At 40.5% G+C, this 16,097-nt stretch overlaps 1 long non-coding RNA gene across 2 annotated transcripts; it reads right to left on the bottom strand.

The window, feature by feature from the left end:
• Positions 1-586: 586 nt before the first annotated feature.
• On the bottom strand, positions 587-13,664 carry LOC143695501 (uncharacterized). Of its 2 annotated transcripts, XR_013184748.1 has the most exons (5): positions 13,384-13,664; positions 10,464-10,526; positions 9,561-9,652; positions 3,423-3,505; positions 587-1,297 (listed from the first exon to the last, which is right to left on the bottom strand). It is a non-coding gene; the product is annotated as an uncharacterized LOC143695501 (long non-coding RNA). The 2 variants fall into 2 exon arrangements; XR_013184747.1 differs by lacking the exons at positions 587-1,297; positions 3,423-3,505 and having other exon boundaries at positions 7,378-9,652; positions 13,384-13,659.
• Positions 13,665-16,097: the final 2,433 nt, after the last annotated feature.

The raw sequence follows: 16,097 nt of genomic DNA, 5'->3' as shown, positions 1-16,097 counted from the left end.
TAAACTTTTAGAGCTCTTTTCTCTTCCCCCAGCCCTTCTTTCCTTCCCACTAACAGTGCAGGAAGACAAAGCATGGAATTTTTCCTCAGTTTATCACTTCTAAAAATCTTTATTCAGTTCACTTTGGAGAGGAGTCTCTTTTGCTATGTCATGGAGTCCTTCCCAAGGGAGACAGTTCTGTGAACCTTTTCAGCGTGGTTATAATTTTCACGAGTCACAGTCCTGCCCGGAACCTGCTTTAACGTGAGTTCCTCTCACAGTTTTTCCACAACTGCCTTTTTTTGGGGGGGGGGGGGGGGGGGGGGGGGCATTTAGTTTATGGGGTGAAATTTTTAAGGATGAGCTGTTCTAGTATAAAAGAATGGGTCCTCTTCCTCTATCTCTGAAAGCAAGCATTCTCTCTCTTTGTTCAAGCCTCTAACTAGATCGCCAGTTTCTCAGCATCTGCACACTCCAGCGTGAACACCCTCTTCTCACGGCTGTGCGTGAATGCTGCATCTCCCCGTGTACTCAATTAATTACAGGGATATGGTGTTTGTGAGGTCTCCAGGATGAAGGAAGAGAATTGATGAATCTGACTCCATGCTCTTAGAAGGCTAATTTATTATTATATTATATTATATTATATTATATTATATTATATTATATTATGCTATACTAAAACTGTACTAAAGAATAGAGAAAGGATACAGACAGAAGGCTTAACAAGAATGATAATGAGAGCTCGTGGCTCCTCAGAGCCTTGACACAGCTGGCCATGATTGGCCATTAAGTTGAAACAATCACATGTTGGATAAACAATCTCCAAACCACATTCCAAAACAGCAAAAGAGGAGAAGCTGAGGCTTCTCAGCTTCCCAGGAGAAAAATCCTGGGCAAAGAGGATTTTTCAGAAAACATGACAGTGACACAGAGAAACAGTTTACTGTATTATAGTCCTCACCATGGCTTGCAGAAGAATCTCCAATTCTATGACCAGAGCACCTTCTCCTCCCCTTCCCCCTCCTTTGCACCGATCTTAGTGTTGCCATGTTGTTTTCCAAACATGTCTTCACTTTTTCCTTTTCTCTGCCTCAGGAGAGAATTGATGTTCATAGGTTGATTTGTTGTCAAATTCTGTCAATTAAAACAGTTTTTATAGAGTTCTGCAGTGCTAAAAGGTTGACCTTGTCCAGGCTTTGCAATCAGGGAATCACTCTTCATGCTTCTCATTGTGTTGGTCACCTGGTCTCCACCAGCACTACACAAGCCACGTTGGCTGCCAGCTCAACTCCATGCCTTTTCTTTATGCAGGGCACTGAAAAAAAAAAAAAAAGCTGTTGCTGCTGCTTTTGTCTTTCTGCCCACAGCACGGCTGGGTAAAATAGGCTAAGCAAATAAAGTTCATTGTGAGCCATGCCAAGATAGCCACAGCCCTGCAGCAGCACCCCGGCTGTGCTGATTTTGGCTGTGCAGTTCCAGCTGTGCAGCCGCTCCTGGCCCTGGCTGCTCCCAGCCTCAGGGCCTCCCCCAGTGCTGGCTGCAGGGCTGCTCCCAGCTGCATGGTTGCGCACACCACTGGGATGGCCCCGGCAGTGTCGTCAGGGCAGCATCACCAGGAAAAGGACTGGTGGGCTCCCCAGGAAGGGACTGGGCAGCCTCCTCACCACTCCAAAGAGAGCTTCCCACGATTTCTTCTTTCTTAAATATGTTATCGTAGAGGCGCTACCAGCTTTTCCAACTGGCTTAGCAGTGTGCCTGTTCTCAGAGCAAGACAGAGATTGGTTTTGCCAGGTATGGAGGAAGCTGCTATCAGCTCCTCACAGAAAAATCACTTCCATGGCTGGTTTTTTCCTCCTCACCAAAAATCAAGCTATTCTAAACCACCACACCTGTGTATTGTGAAACACAGAAATCTCTTCTCCAGAGATTTCTGTGTTTCACAATACACAGGTGTGGTGTTTTTAAAATAGCATCAACCTTCACTGCCCTGAAGAGTAGTTGCCATGAGACAAATATTGCCAGATATTTTTTTTGCATGCACTTGAAGGCCCAGGTTTATCAGTGATTGATTTTTGATGGTGACTTCAGAGACCACACAAGATACGAGCACAAAAACAAATTACAGAGCAATGCTTACTGGCAAAAGGAAAGCATGAAGTATCACACTTGCTAAGAGTGCCTCAGCATAAACAACTGTTTAACCAATGCTCTCCAGCATGTGCATGATGTAATTCTAAAACAGAGATATCCTACTCTGCATAGTAGGACCTTTCCCCAAAACCCTAAGCATTACTTTGATTTTTTAATTTATTTATTGCATTCTTCACTTAGACAAGAATGAGAAACCCTTCTCTCACAAACTGTCATAATTGCTTTTGAGTTTATTTTCTGTCAGCAGCTGTTCAATGACTACTGCTGCTTAAGCAATGTCCTAGCATTTTGATTCTTTTTCTTGTAGTAGATGAAGTGCCCCTTTCTCCCAGATGCATCCCAGCACCCCAGAATATCTGGACTGATTCTACTGGGAATAGACCCCTTCTAATTAACTATTTTGTGCTTCTTCAAAATGGAAGGTCATACAGAAATGCAAGATTTGGGCATAGGAGATGGGCTGTGAGAGAACCCTCCCAGCCTACCTGGAAATGGCAATGACAAAAACTGGCAGCAAGGCCCCTGACACCACACACAAACCTCCTGTGTGCCTACAAATGCTTGAGAAACAAGCTAAAATTGATGCATCTCATCTCATGCACTGCTGTCACACTTGAACTCTGTTAAATGAAAAATAACACAGAATCTCATTATGGATACATCCTGTATCACTGATACCTCGCCAGCTGATCCCCTGGGCATTGCACTGCCACATCCCTTCCCTTACAAACATCCATAGACCTGGAAAAGGACTCAGATGTCCTGCACTCACCTTCTCTACTAACCCAAGGGAAACAAGTAAGTCAGGCAAGATCTTCTCTTGAAGAACTCAAGTTCACTCATTGAACACTTGAGACTGGAGCCAAATCCAGCAAAATATTTGTATTCATTTATAAAGTATCACAGATAGGCAGATGATGAAAGAGCTTGCTGAGTTTAGGAATAAAACATTAAAAGCCTGTCAAACCAGGACTAGCCAGTGCTCCCAGTGACTAGGTTACAGGCAATGCCTCGAACCTGATGCCCCTTTCTTCCCTCAGATTTTCATGGGATATCTGTGGTCTCATTCATGTACAGGAAAACTGTAGGCCAGGCCTTTCTTTTAGAAGGGATCAAAGAGCAAAGACATGATAACCTAATCATCACCATTCATAGAGCACTGTGGACTCCCCAGCAAGAGGGTCCTGATTTGGCCCCAGAGCCTCATGAATCCCAATGCCAAAACTGCTGAAAGGAGCAATGTTACATGCAGGGAGCTGAATCTTGATGAATCAGCATGGTATCCTCACTCTGTATTGTCTGGACACCAGGAAGAATGTTCTCAGCTTTCTGACACGTTGTCATGCAAAGCAGATGAGCAGAAGCTTCAGTCCTAAAGGCAGAAACCAAAAACGAACAGAGGTCAGAGAGAAACACTTTTATTTCTCCACCTTTACTGAGTCAGCCAAAACTTATTTCAAGACGCTTTAGTGGACAGAAAAACTCAAGCACCTGCAAACTTTGCAGAAGCTGTGTGAAGACTCAGAGACTTGGTGAAACAGAAGATTCCCACATCAACCACGACAATATGTCTATACTACAGAATACAAACAACACTCTGCTGTTGAAAAAAAACCTGAGCCAGACAAGTGTTGTATCCTCACATAAAGACCCCTGAGCCAGCATAGTTGAAGTTTATCTAAGCACTGTAAGCAGAATTACATTTACTCATTTCTTCAGTAGCAAATTTTCTTCCCCTTGTATATTCCAATGTGTTTCTTTATTCCATCAAACTAAAGCACCTTTCCAAAATTTTGCCCACTATTCTCCAGTACACGATGAACATGTTTGTAAAAAGCTCATTATATTATGGCCTTGCACTTAAAGTACCTATGCAAGTTTAAATTAACTGCAGAATTCTCTTAACTCTGTGAGAGTTTCTTACATCTACCTTTGTGCTCCTTGTCCAAGAAATAGTGTTAATAAATATATCAGTTCTTCTCTCCCCTGCAGCTCAGAGCATTGTAACACTTATTTACACATTTTTATACACACATACAAAGTGTCGTATATGTGGCAGTCATTGATTGTTCTATAATGGTTAGGGGATTCATACATCATACTGATGTTATCTGATTCATACTGGCATACTGATGTTATCATCTTCATGTTTTCAGAGCCAGGAGGAATTCCATTTTTTAGGTTGATACCATAATTTCTCTTGTTGTCAGTTCCAAGCATGTATTGACAAGACTGTCAAGAAGTCACCTTTCATGCATTTATTTTCTCTCCCTCAGTTAATTTAAAGATTTTCAAATTATAAGAAGGATAATTTAGCCTTTAAGGTATAAATAAATCCAATGGAGACAATGCATTTAAATTTATTTCTTTTACAGTACAATTAGTCATTCCTGTCCAACAAAGCATTATTTTTATATGGCCTATTGTCTTTTAACTAATATCCAGCTTTTCAGTTGAGGACCTAGAACTCAACTGATTATTTTATTAAATAAGTTTCTATGCAGTTTCATGACATAGAAAAATCATATTTATGCATTATAAATATTGTATCTTAGCACTAGTACTTTAGAACTCTCCATCATAGATGTCACTATAATGAAAAATACTATGGGTGAATTTCTACAAAAAGAGCAGTAAATAAACAGAAATTTAAATTGTATTTCCTCAAACCAACTCTTTTGACTAAGAATGACTGCAAAATGTAACCAGAGTCCAAATATCAAATTTACCAGAGCTGTAAAACCCACATCAATAGGATATTCAGGTAGAAGAAGGTGTTAGTGGAAAATAATCAAGAGAAGAGTCCTCAAGAATAAAAGCAATATATCAGTAACAAATTAGGTATTTAATTGAAACCAAACTTGTCAAGACACTAAAACACTCACAATTTGTTAATAATCCTGATATCTAATCATGCAAATTGTTTAGCAATATTAAAGGCCTGTATGATAAGCCTTCACATGTAATCAAATCTTCCTGTCTCCCTTCCATTTATTTACAAAGGAATGGGTAGAGCTTTTCAGACATGAAGCAATTTCTATGAAATAGCCTCTTCTCAGCTGCAGAATAAGCCCACTAAAAGAAGTGCTTCTTGAAAATTAATCTTTATTTCCAGTCACCACAAAAAATACTAACTCCAAAAAACATTTATCACCTCCTAGAGACTTCAACAGTTCACATCTCTCTCTGTTAAAAAAAACCCTGTAATTATTGTGGATCACTGTCTGAGATCAGACAGCTACAGAAGCTGAACTGGGTAGCACCACAGACCTTTTGGCCTTGGTACAGTGAAAGCCAAAGGAGAGATAAACTCAAGGCAAGAAGAGAAGTGAAGACATCATCAGTGTCACATCATCAGAAGTGACAGTCTGGTCACTTTGACCCTCTAAGGTTGTTTTGATGAAGGAAGATGCAACAAGGACTTTACTAGCAAAAGAAATAACAAAGTACATTACTAGTGCAAGAAGAATAATCAGGAAATCGTGTTTCTAAAAGGGACTGGAACAAAGGGGTCAGAGTGGAAAACTTTGTATGAACATAGTGACCTATAAATACTAGTAAACTGTGTAATAAACTGGCTTTGCTTTGCTGGCATAAGTGGAGTCTGTGTCTGACAATCCTCACAGACCATGTCTTACCATGTAACCACCACCCATTGTAGGCTTTTACACATATGTAAAGCAGATTGTACCACAGATGTCTGCATTTGTAATAAACAGCTGCTAATATTTATGAAAAAAACCTCCTGGCCATCATAACCCCAAGGTGACAATCATTTGTTGCTTTTTCTGTTTAGAAGCAAGAGCAGTGGACACATCTTTGTGAGTTCCTTCAGGCTAAATGCATTCAATTCAATGGGAATGATTCCATTCACACACTGGCTCCTGCCCAGCACTGAAATATTTCTAGAACACTCCTAAAGGCCTGATTTTTCACCAGGATTTCATGCAAGTTTTACCTGAAAAAGCATGTCTATTACTAACCTAGACAGCTTAAGGTAGACATGTTGTAACAAGAACTAAAATGGCTGAAGCTGCCCCAAAATCTAGCAAGCACACATTTTGATCAGAAAATGCTGAACACATTGCTGAAAACCAAAATTGTTTCCTCTAAACAACAGCAAAAAATCCATCCAAAAGGCCTGAATCTCATGCCAGCTAACATGTCCATGGGAGTATGGGGGCTGCACTGAGCCAAAGCAGCAGCGGTTGATCCCATGTGGGAAGGGAAGAGATCCCAGTTTACTGGGATCAACATCTGCCTGAATCTCTTCTTTTTGGTTAAAAATCCCCCTGGACTAAGCCGTCCTCAACGTGTCTAAACAGTAAGTTTAAGAGGTTCCTTTAAAGTTACAGCTGCTGATGCCTAAATCTCTCCTTCTTTGATGACATTATGCACATCTATGAGAAGGATTTTCATGCTCCCTGTGCAGAGCAAAAAACTGATGTTACCATTACAGCTTTTAAATCTTGTCTCCAGGAAAGTTCAAATCTCCACCACTAAACATTTCCTTTACATACTCTGAAAGTATGATGAAGCTGACCTTCAATCTTCTGTGGTTTTGCACATATCTCCTTTTTCTTCTTTTGATTCTGTGTCTATTCCCTTTCAGAAAAGTTCATGTCATCAATTTCCACCTGTGATTTGATACCCATAATCTTTTTAGTTGTTAAGGTTTGAGCACCATAGGTGCAACCTTGATTCCCCAGCAAAAAATCTGGAAGATCAAAGAAGTGCATTTTTCAATTTGTTACAAGGTAAGCACTTGGTTTTGTTTGCTTTTAGATGAGTGGGCCACATAATTTCTCCAAGCAGAGTCTATTGATTAATTTCATACTACTGAAGTAAGAATCAGTCTTTCATTACAGGTACAAATGCAAAAGTTTAAAAGGTGTGTAGGGAATAAGAAGGGATGATCACTATAGAAGATGATCTTTTTTCAATTATAAAAACTTAAATTGTTTATATATATATAATATAAATTTATGTTGTATATTTTAAATACCAAACATGGGGGGGGATACAGGTTTTTCTTAAGGAAGTTTAGGTCTCAGGCATTAAGCAGCACCTAATTGTGTGGCCATAATTCAGCAGCTAAACAATCCCTGTCACAGGCTTGTTTTAATGAAAGCTAAAAATGAGTGATTTAGTCCAGCTAGGTTAATAATTTCAGTATATAATGAAGATCAAACAATTCTAACCCCACATTCCTAATTGTGGTAAAAAAAGACACAACTTCGGGGATTTGAACAAAAATAGGGTGTTTATTTAAAGGGGAAATACAAAGACGAGTAAGGGATAAAGGAGAAGGGAAAAAAGAAAAAAAGATAAAGTCCTGGGTCCAAGGATTGAGGAAACCTCTAGCCAAACTGGCATTTGGCCCCAGGCAAGTACCCGATGACACTACAGTGAATACAGATAGTCTGCCCTCAAATCTGTAAAAAAGGTCTCTAAGAAGAGATTTCGACCGAAGTCTGCCGTGTCAGGTCCCCTGCTGTAGCTAACTCACAGTCAAAGGAACACTAAAAGACAGCTCTTCAGGTGAGGTTTTCCCTTTTATATTCTCAGTCCCCTCAGACTATACTTGCAGTTCCGCCCCCATAGTCTCTGGTAATTGGTGCTGGTAGACAATGAGGTGAGATCTTTCCAATAGTGTGCTGTCATTGGGGTGTGTTATCTCTGAGGTTTTTGGCGGGAAGGTCTCTCATTAGTATGCACAGTTGCTATGGTCCCAAGTTACAAGTTCCCTGGAGTGGGTTAGAAATCTTCTGTAAAATGTTGCATGCTGCATGAGAGGAAACTGCACCGGGATCTTTGAAAGTGTGATACTTAAAAGAGATCATTAAATTTACAAACAATGTAATTAGGTTAAGAACAAAGGATTATAAAAATACTATGGTTCTTATTTTGTTAACTATTTTAACAGGATTATTAAACATTCAATTGGAGTGTACTGAATAACTAGTATAACTTTAGAATAATTTTATAATATTTACCTCATTAGCATGAACGCTTTTAATTGTTCAAACTACTAACTTTAAACAGTTATAAATGCAAAAGCTAATTAGCGGTTACAAATGGAAAATAGCCACTAATGCAAAAGCCAATTAAAGGGTTTTATAAATGACACTATTCACCAAGCAGATTAGCTGAGTACAGAGAGCACATTAACCTTAAAGCTGTAGGGTATTTACTTATAGAAATATTTTTATTATAGGAAAGGTAATGGCAAGGCCATCACCTTCCAATTCCAACAATACATACATTACTAAAATTAATTATTAACACCTGAACAACATAGAGTATAAAAGTATGTGGACTAGATATTAATTTTCACATTCTGAATGAAATGTCTCTTATTACTAAAGGATCTGAAGAACACCACAACTTCAGTGTATTTTTTATTAGTACAATAAGTCTGACTGTATGATATAGTGCTGTTATGCTTAAGATACCAGTAAATGTACAAGGTAATACTCAATAACACAATTAATCGGGAAGGCAGCCTTTCTTGGGCACTGAAGGAACCAGCAAATACAGCTGAGATTGAATCAAAAGGGGTTGCAGCAAAACTAACACCTTAAAAGCATATTTTGAAAGCACTAAGTATTGCTACAAAGGAGTACTGGAGAAAATAAAACAGTTTGCTGGGATCTAATTCTCTTCAACAGGAAGATGATTGAGGAGATTGAGGGCGTCTTTTCACCCTTTTAGAAACACTCTTCAAGAAGTAAAATAACCATGTGTCCTAAAAGGTAAGCTAAGCTAGAAGGTAAAACATAAATATCATGAGCAATGTACTGCTACCTAAAACGACCTTCTTTATCCCACCTGTTCTCACTTTCAGACAGAAAAATGTGGCAACACTTTCCAGAAAAAAAGCCCACACTAGATAAGCACCAACATTCCTGTTCTACCTCAAAGCACTGAGAAATTCCAGCATGTGATGGCATGACCAGCCCAATTTTCAATCCTCAATTTAAATCCTCCTGCTATATGGCATTAAAACACTATATATGCACATCCCCTAAATTTAGGCCTTAAATTAACCATAATCTCAAATATAATCAATCACTGCTCATGCAGAACTCAAGGTACCATGCCAAGCGTAAATTGTAATTTAAATATCAAGACTGTGTGTGCTGTATTCTTGTATTGGATTACACAACTATTGAAAAATCTTTACAGCATTCCCTATAGTAGTCACTGCTTCAGCAATTATGAACAGCAAAAATAATACTTCTTTCAAAAGTCTTCATAAACACTGATCAGATCCCAATGTTACTGAAGGCCTCATCCAGCAAAGTGAAAAAAAAAGTGCCAACCATACATTTTGGCCAAAAATTTGCAGTATGTAATCAAACATCTTGATTTCAAGGACAATGGCAAAGTCAGATCACAGAAGATTCAGGCAGTTTTTGGAATACCAGAAGCAAGGTGGCTCCGGCTGATTTCCCAGGACACCAACTCAGATTCATGAAAAGGCTCCTCCCTGGTGTTTCTTCTTGTCCATTATCACCTAAAAAAAATGTTTAAAAAAAGTCTGATGGATTTTGGGTATGGATTAACTTAGGTTACACAAATGCTGCATTTTAATTTGCCAGAACTCCACATGAGTATCTTTCATTCCAGCATGTTGTAAAACTCAAATCAAGAACAGAAAAAAAAAAATTGCAAATAGGAGATTTGGATGGCTGCTGGTTTTAAGCATATATGATGCACTCTTCATAGTGAAGAGAAAGACAGACACACTGACATTCCTAAAAGCCTAAATCTTTCTTCACTTGGAATTTTGACTGTAGCTGTCTCTGCTATGCTATGAATAAAAACTTTTTTTGGTAGTTCTGTGGTTCAGGCAAAGACCTGACAGTAGATTCACAACTAACACAAGCATCAGTTCATTATTATTTTACAATAAAACGTTCATATCTTTTCTCTGTAACTTCCTACGGGCAGCACTATGCAACAATGACTCTTTCTCTCCTTCATCTAACTGCATGACCAGCCAGCTCCCTCCCATCCCTTACACAACGACCTAACTAACCTTTTATGTCCCTCACACAACAGCCTGACCCTTCCTCCTCACAGCACAGCCAGCAAACTTTGCCTGGCTAACTCACTCTTTTATAACACCCACCCTTATTGGACATAGCTGCAACCTATTAAAGGCAAGGCTGTGTCCACTCTTTGGTAATTAGTACAGCTGCAACTCATCAGGGATGAGATTGCCCTCAGCGCTATCTCTATTCTCTTACAATCTGTTCTCCTACAAAGACCTTGGAATAAGATGATTTGTGAGTCAAAGGACTGGGCTTCCAGGTACAACTTACTTTGGGGTCATTGGTCAGCTTCGTGTCTAAGTCAGGGTTCAAAAGGGCAGGACCACATCTTATCTGCATTCAACAAGGAGAATTTTTCAAGTTTAATATCCAAATTCATTGATCAGGTTACAGTCATGGTAAATAATCCCAGACAGTGAGTTACATCTTCACCACAGGTGACAGTTTGATTTTAGGTTTGTGGTCTTTTCACTTTTTTACTATTTTATGAAAAAAAATACATACAGGTTTGAATTAATTTACTTTGCATTTGTGGTAGAGGAAAACATTTTATTATTCCTTTTAATTTCAAACAAAAACAGCAGGATCATGAGGGAAGAGAAAAGCTGGGGAATTTCTAGAGAGCGAGAAGTTCGCAAATGTTCATAGTTCCCTCCTGTAGGAATGTAATGCTGGTGGCATTTGTAATTATACATCTATCAGCAGCCACACAAAACATTTTATTATATTTCTGACACATTTATTTCTATGTCCTCTGCTTCCCTCAAGTGCTAGATATACTCACCCTACTGGACTCCCACCTGCTATAAATCACTTGCTCAGCATGGTTTATCACCTTATTTAAACAAGCCAGAAAATCCCCAGTAAAGCTGAAAGGACCAAGCCACCCTTTGAGTAGCTTCTTTATGTCCATCTGCACACACCTGGATGATGCTAGAACATCAGTCATCCTGCTGGGAATGCGGAGGTACCCAGAGCTGCATCAGGGCACACACTCCTTAAGACTTACGCTGGGGAGGGTAAAGGTGCTCACATCACATTTCTTTCATGTTTCTCTCAGGTTTTAAGGGCTTGGAGCCCACATAATACCAAAAATTTTCCATCCTTATTTCTTTGAGTTCAAACAGGGGAGATCACCCCCTCAAAGGTTCCATTGAAGATAAAGTCTTTACTTTTTTGTAACTACAAGATAAATCTTTATCAGTTACTTAGAGGAGAATGTAATGGGAAAGTACCCAGCAGGGTTTTTTTTTTTTTGAGCAGTTAAAACTCTAAGAAAAATAACACTACTTTCACACAATGTTTAGATGAGCAGTGACCTGGAAGAGGCAGGAGGTGGCTGCTGTTTTGGTACCTGTTAAAACACTCTCTGCTGTGTAAACAACAAGCATAAATAGTTTTCCTACTGCAGTCAAAACTGAATGCTATTTGTTAACAATTCTGAATTTTCCAAGAGCTAGTAGTAACCACAATGGGGTTCAGCATGGCAAGGGATTAAGAGTCTCTTATTAAAAACATGCCCTCAAATTAACATGCCCAATGCACATTAATTTCATCACCCTGGTCAGTTCATCATGGCATTTGACCATATTTATAGAGAGATAAGAAATGAGTCACTGAGGAATTGTTCTCAGAAACTGAAATTGCATGTGCACCATCACTTTGCATTACAGTGGTCTTACAGAACTCATACCAGCCAGAAGGATCAAATTCAGGGCAACCTAAGCAGAAAATAGATGTATTTAGTATTCAAAAGAAGTAATTTCTGGAGATATTCTGTGTATCATACTGTGCAATATTACTTAATTAACTACCAGAGGGGGAAAATCTTCATATTAAGAAACAACTACCTGACCAGAAGTGATTGTACCTCACAAGTGTGATGGTACCCAGAATCACAGAACAGAAGAATGAAACTTGTGTGTCCTAATATCTACATAAAGCTCCTTTCAGCAGTATAAATACAGTCTGAGTGAAGTTCTAGAGTCCCTGGGATACCTTAAATGAGTACACCAAGCAGGGCACCACAACTTCCTGCAGAACTCCCCATACCCAGGTGGATGATGAGCTGCACCTCCATCTGCTGCAGCAGTGACACATTGGATTCTCCACATGGAAACATATGGCTGCTCTCAAACTAAACAAATGTAGCTATGCAGATCTACAACATTTTTTCATTTTTAAATATGCAGCTATGAGCTTAGAAGCCCACTGAGGTCCCCCTGCTCAGCTTAGCCGGGAGGAGCTGGCTAATAAAGATGAATGGGAACAATGGAACTAGCCTGGAAAATAAAAAAATTTAATAACAAGAATAGCAAACATGGCGCAGGTACAGAGACTAGATTCCAAAGACACTGGGGGCAGGGCAAATGCATCCAGGTATAGGGACACAGGTCCAATGAACTCAGGATATGGCCTTATTTGAACTAGGCATGGAGCCAACTGGAAACAAGAACTGGAAACTGTTACCGTGATTGACAGGGGCCTCACCCAGCCACACCACTCCCAAGACCGCAGGCATCTCACTGGCCAGAACCTGAAAGGGCATAGAGCTACAGCCAATGGAATTATCCAGACCAGGTCTTTCAAATGCCCTTTATAAGGGAGGGCTTGGGAATAAATGCTCTCTGTTGCCACATGAACTTGGGGGTGAGTGGTCTTTGTCTCCTGCACCACTCCCCCCCATGTAACACTCACAGAAACTTGAGGATGTTTTATTAGCATACTACTAATTCCCATGACTCTGTTCTTTCCCACCGTGGACTGGTCAGGTGTCCCCCCACCTCACTGCCCTGCCTGCCATGGTTTATGGCCAAAACCCTCTGTAAAAGTATCTGAGGTAAGGAATCCCAGAAGGACAAGATCCCAGAATTTCCCCTGCCTTTTAGAAAAATATTGAGTAAAGATTTCTGAAATCTGAAAAACTCTAAACCGACAACTTACAAAGTAGGTGTCCTGGTTCAGAGCAAATTTGGGAGAGGATCCCCAAAGGGGTTCCTGTAGGAAAACAGTATCAATCGGCCCCTCCCCCCAACTGGTTCGGGAGAAACTACCTCCTTGGAGAAAAGTGGAAAAAACCTGTTTATTAAACAATAAAACCCAAACAATATTAAACAATAAAACCCCTTGCCGCTCCAAAAGAGATGACAAACTGAGAAAACCCCCCTCCCCGGGTTGCAGCTCAGCTCACTCAGGCTCTCATCAGTCCCTCTGGTGCTGGAAATGTCGCAGGCCAGGCCCGGCCCGGCGGGCCACAGGTGCAGCTGCTGGTGCTCCCCTGGGTGTTCAGACCAGAGCAGGTTTCAAGAGGTCCAAAGAAAAGGGAAAAAACCACAGTCCAGGGAACTTCTCTGCCTCAGCTAGCTAAATTAACTAAAAGCAAAAAACAGCTCTGTCCCACTGTCTGTCCATCCGCAGACAACACAGTCAGGAGCAGGAATGCGGAGGAGTGAGTGCAGTGTCTGATAACAAACTGTGCTTCTTCTCTCCACCCCTTCACTCTCTGGAACACATCTTAAAGGTGCAAAACTTATTATTCAGCATAACAGAACGAGACGATTGGGGAAAAAAGCATCATATAGTCAACCCAGGACAGTAGGGTAACCACATAAACACAATAACAACAACTACAAAAATCAGTAAACCCATTTTGAGCAAAGATAAAGCCCAACCTGATAAGTTCTAGTTTTTGAACAAGAGGTAAGGGATGGCTGTTTGCAAGCCTCAAGGTGTCTTTTCTGCAGGTTCTTTTCGGGGTTCCTCCTGTAGACTTTCCTGATCTTGCAGAGGCTGCAGATACAGCTTGATTTCTTTGCTGGAACCCAGGTCTTTTACCTGTAGCGATACAAGCATACTCTTCCCCCCAAGTAATAGGAGGAAAGGGTCTTATAATTTGTTTTAAGATCCTTAATTAGTAGTGGGGATCTTTTGTTCTAGTAGGTGTTAAGAGAGCCATATGTTCTTTCAATAATTGATTGGCCCGTGGGAGAGTGAGGAATGCCTGTGATATTTTTGATCTCCCACAGATTTAAAAAAATGCTGTATCTCTGGGAGACATAGGCAGGCCCATTATCTGGTTTTATTTCTTGTGGGATCCTAGAGTTGAAAATGCTTGTAGAAAATGTTTAATAACATCTCTTGCCGCTTCACCTATGTGAGCAGAGGCAGGGACTGCTTTTGAGAAAGTGTCTATTGAGACATGTATATATTAACATTGCTTTGCCAAATTTGTAAACTGTGAAGCCCTGTAGGATTTACTCCTGCCCTGAGACATGGCAAAGAATATTTCTGGCAGTCAGAGCATATAGTGACAGTGTGTGTTAGTGTAGGGGTGTTAGATTCTTTATTACCTTTTGTTAGGAATCCTAGTAAAGAAGTATGAGAATCTACATACATGACAGTAATAGGGATGCTGTTTCTGAGAAAGAATAAAAATTGAAGTTTTAAGCAAAGGGTATAACTGATCATTAGTAACTGCTTCCAGGAATGAATTTTCAGCTCTCTCAATGGTACCTGTAAAATAAGCAGAATTAGTTACCAAATTAAAAAGCTTGTAACAAAATAAACAACAGGACTGAATCTTCATTAATGATCTTTAGCAAAGGCTTAACCAATTAATGGTTTGTAACAGTCTTTACAAATTGTGGAGTGTTTCTGGTTTCTCATTTGGCTGCCATGGTTGATGCTGTACAGTCTGAGAGAGAATTTCAAGTCCCAAATACTTCCTGGGCGATGTTTGTTGTATCTTTTCCTCTGCGATGGTCAGTCCTGCTTGTCGGATGGCTGTGATGGTAGCATTTAAAGTAGCATCTAAAGATGGACTATTTCTAGCTGCAGTAAGTATACTATCCATATGATGATGAACAATTATCTGTGAATGATTCTGGCAAAGGGAAGCCAAGACTTTATGTGTGGTTTGCTAGGCCTTTGCTTTATATCTATAAAGTCTAAAACAGGTGTATTACTATCAGGCACTTGAATTAATGCTTTCCTTGTTGCGTTTTTAATATAATCAAGCACTGCCTTTGGGAGATTTGCAGCCTGCTCACTGGGCTGAGAATATGGCTCTTCTCCAGCTAGGTGTTGTAGTGCACTGACCGTGCTTGGTCCTCAGCATAGACAAACAATAGCTGAATTAACAGTCTCTTCCAGCCCTCTCCCACAGTGTGAGTTCAAGTGGAGATAGCAGCACATTCATCACGTGTTTTAAGTCATGAGGGGTTAAAGGATAAACAGAGGAAGTAGCTTGCATTAGATTCTTAAAGAAAGAAGAATTCCTTCCATAGTTTTTGGCAGTCTTTCTCAGTCCCTTTATATTCCTGTAGGCTAGAGGTTTCCATGTAAGGCCAATTTTCCCCCTCCTGTTCATTACTGTACTTGGCTGGGTCTTCTGCCATGGATCAACAGAACTGCTGGATGCAGGAGAAATGAGGTCTCAACCGAGGAGGGGGGGGCAGTTTGCAAGCACAGTTATGTTATTTTGAAAGCAGAGCTTGTTCCCCAATACCTCTGCCCACGTGGTCAGCATGGGGATCAGCGCTTCTGGACTGCGGTGGGTGTGGCTCTGGTTTCCCAAGGAGGGGAGTGGCCCAAGGCATGCTGAGAGTTGTAGTCCAGCGCAGGAGCGGCAGGATGCGGGGCCACAGGCACGGCTGAGGGGAGAAACCTGAAGCAACACACTGTCTTGTATTGAATACACATTAGCAGAGTCGTTAGCAGGCAATTTAGCATCATTTTTACATGAATAGGAGGGGAGGAGAGGTGATGGAATTGCAGAGGAGATGGGGGAGGAGAAGGAATCCGAGACAGCCTGGCCATTGCAGTCTTGGACCCCAAGGGGTGGAAGAAAAGCTGAACTTGGGGCCGCGAAGTTACAGGGCAGACCGATGTTTCCTTTGAGCACGC

Source organism: Agelaius phoeniceus, chromosome 19 (genome assembly GCF_051311805.1).
Source record: "Agelaius phoeniceus isolate bAgePho1 chromosome 19, bAgePho1.hap1, whole genome shotgun sequence".
NCBI classification, from domain to species: Eukaryota; Metazoa; Chordata; class Aves; order Passeriformes; family Icteridae; genus Agelaius; species Agelaius phoeniceus.
This window is presented reverse-complemented; position numbering and strand designations above follow the sequence as displayed.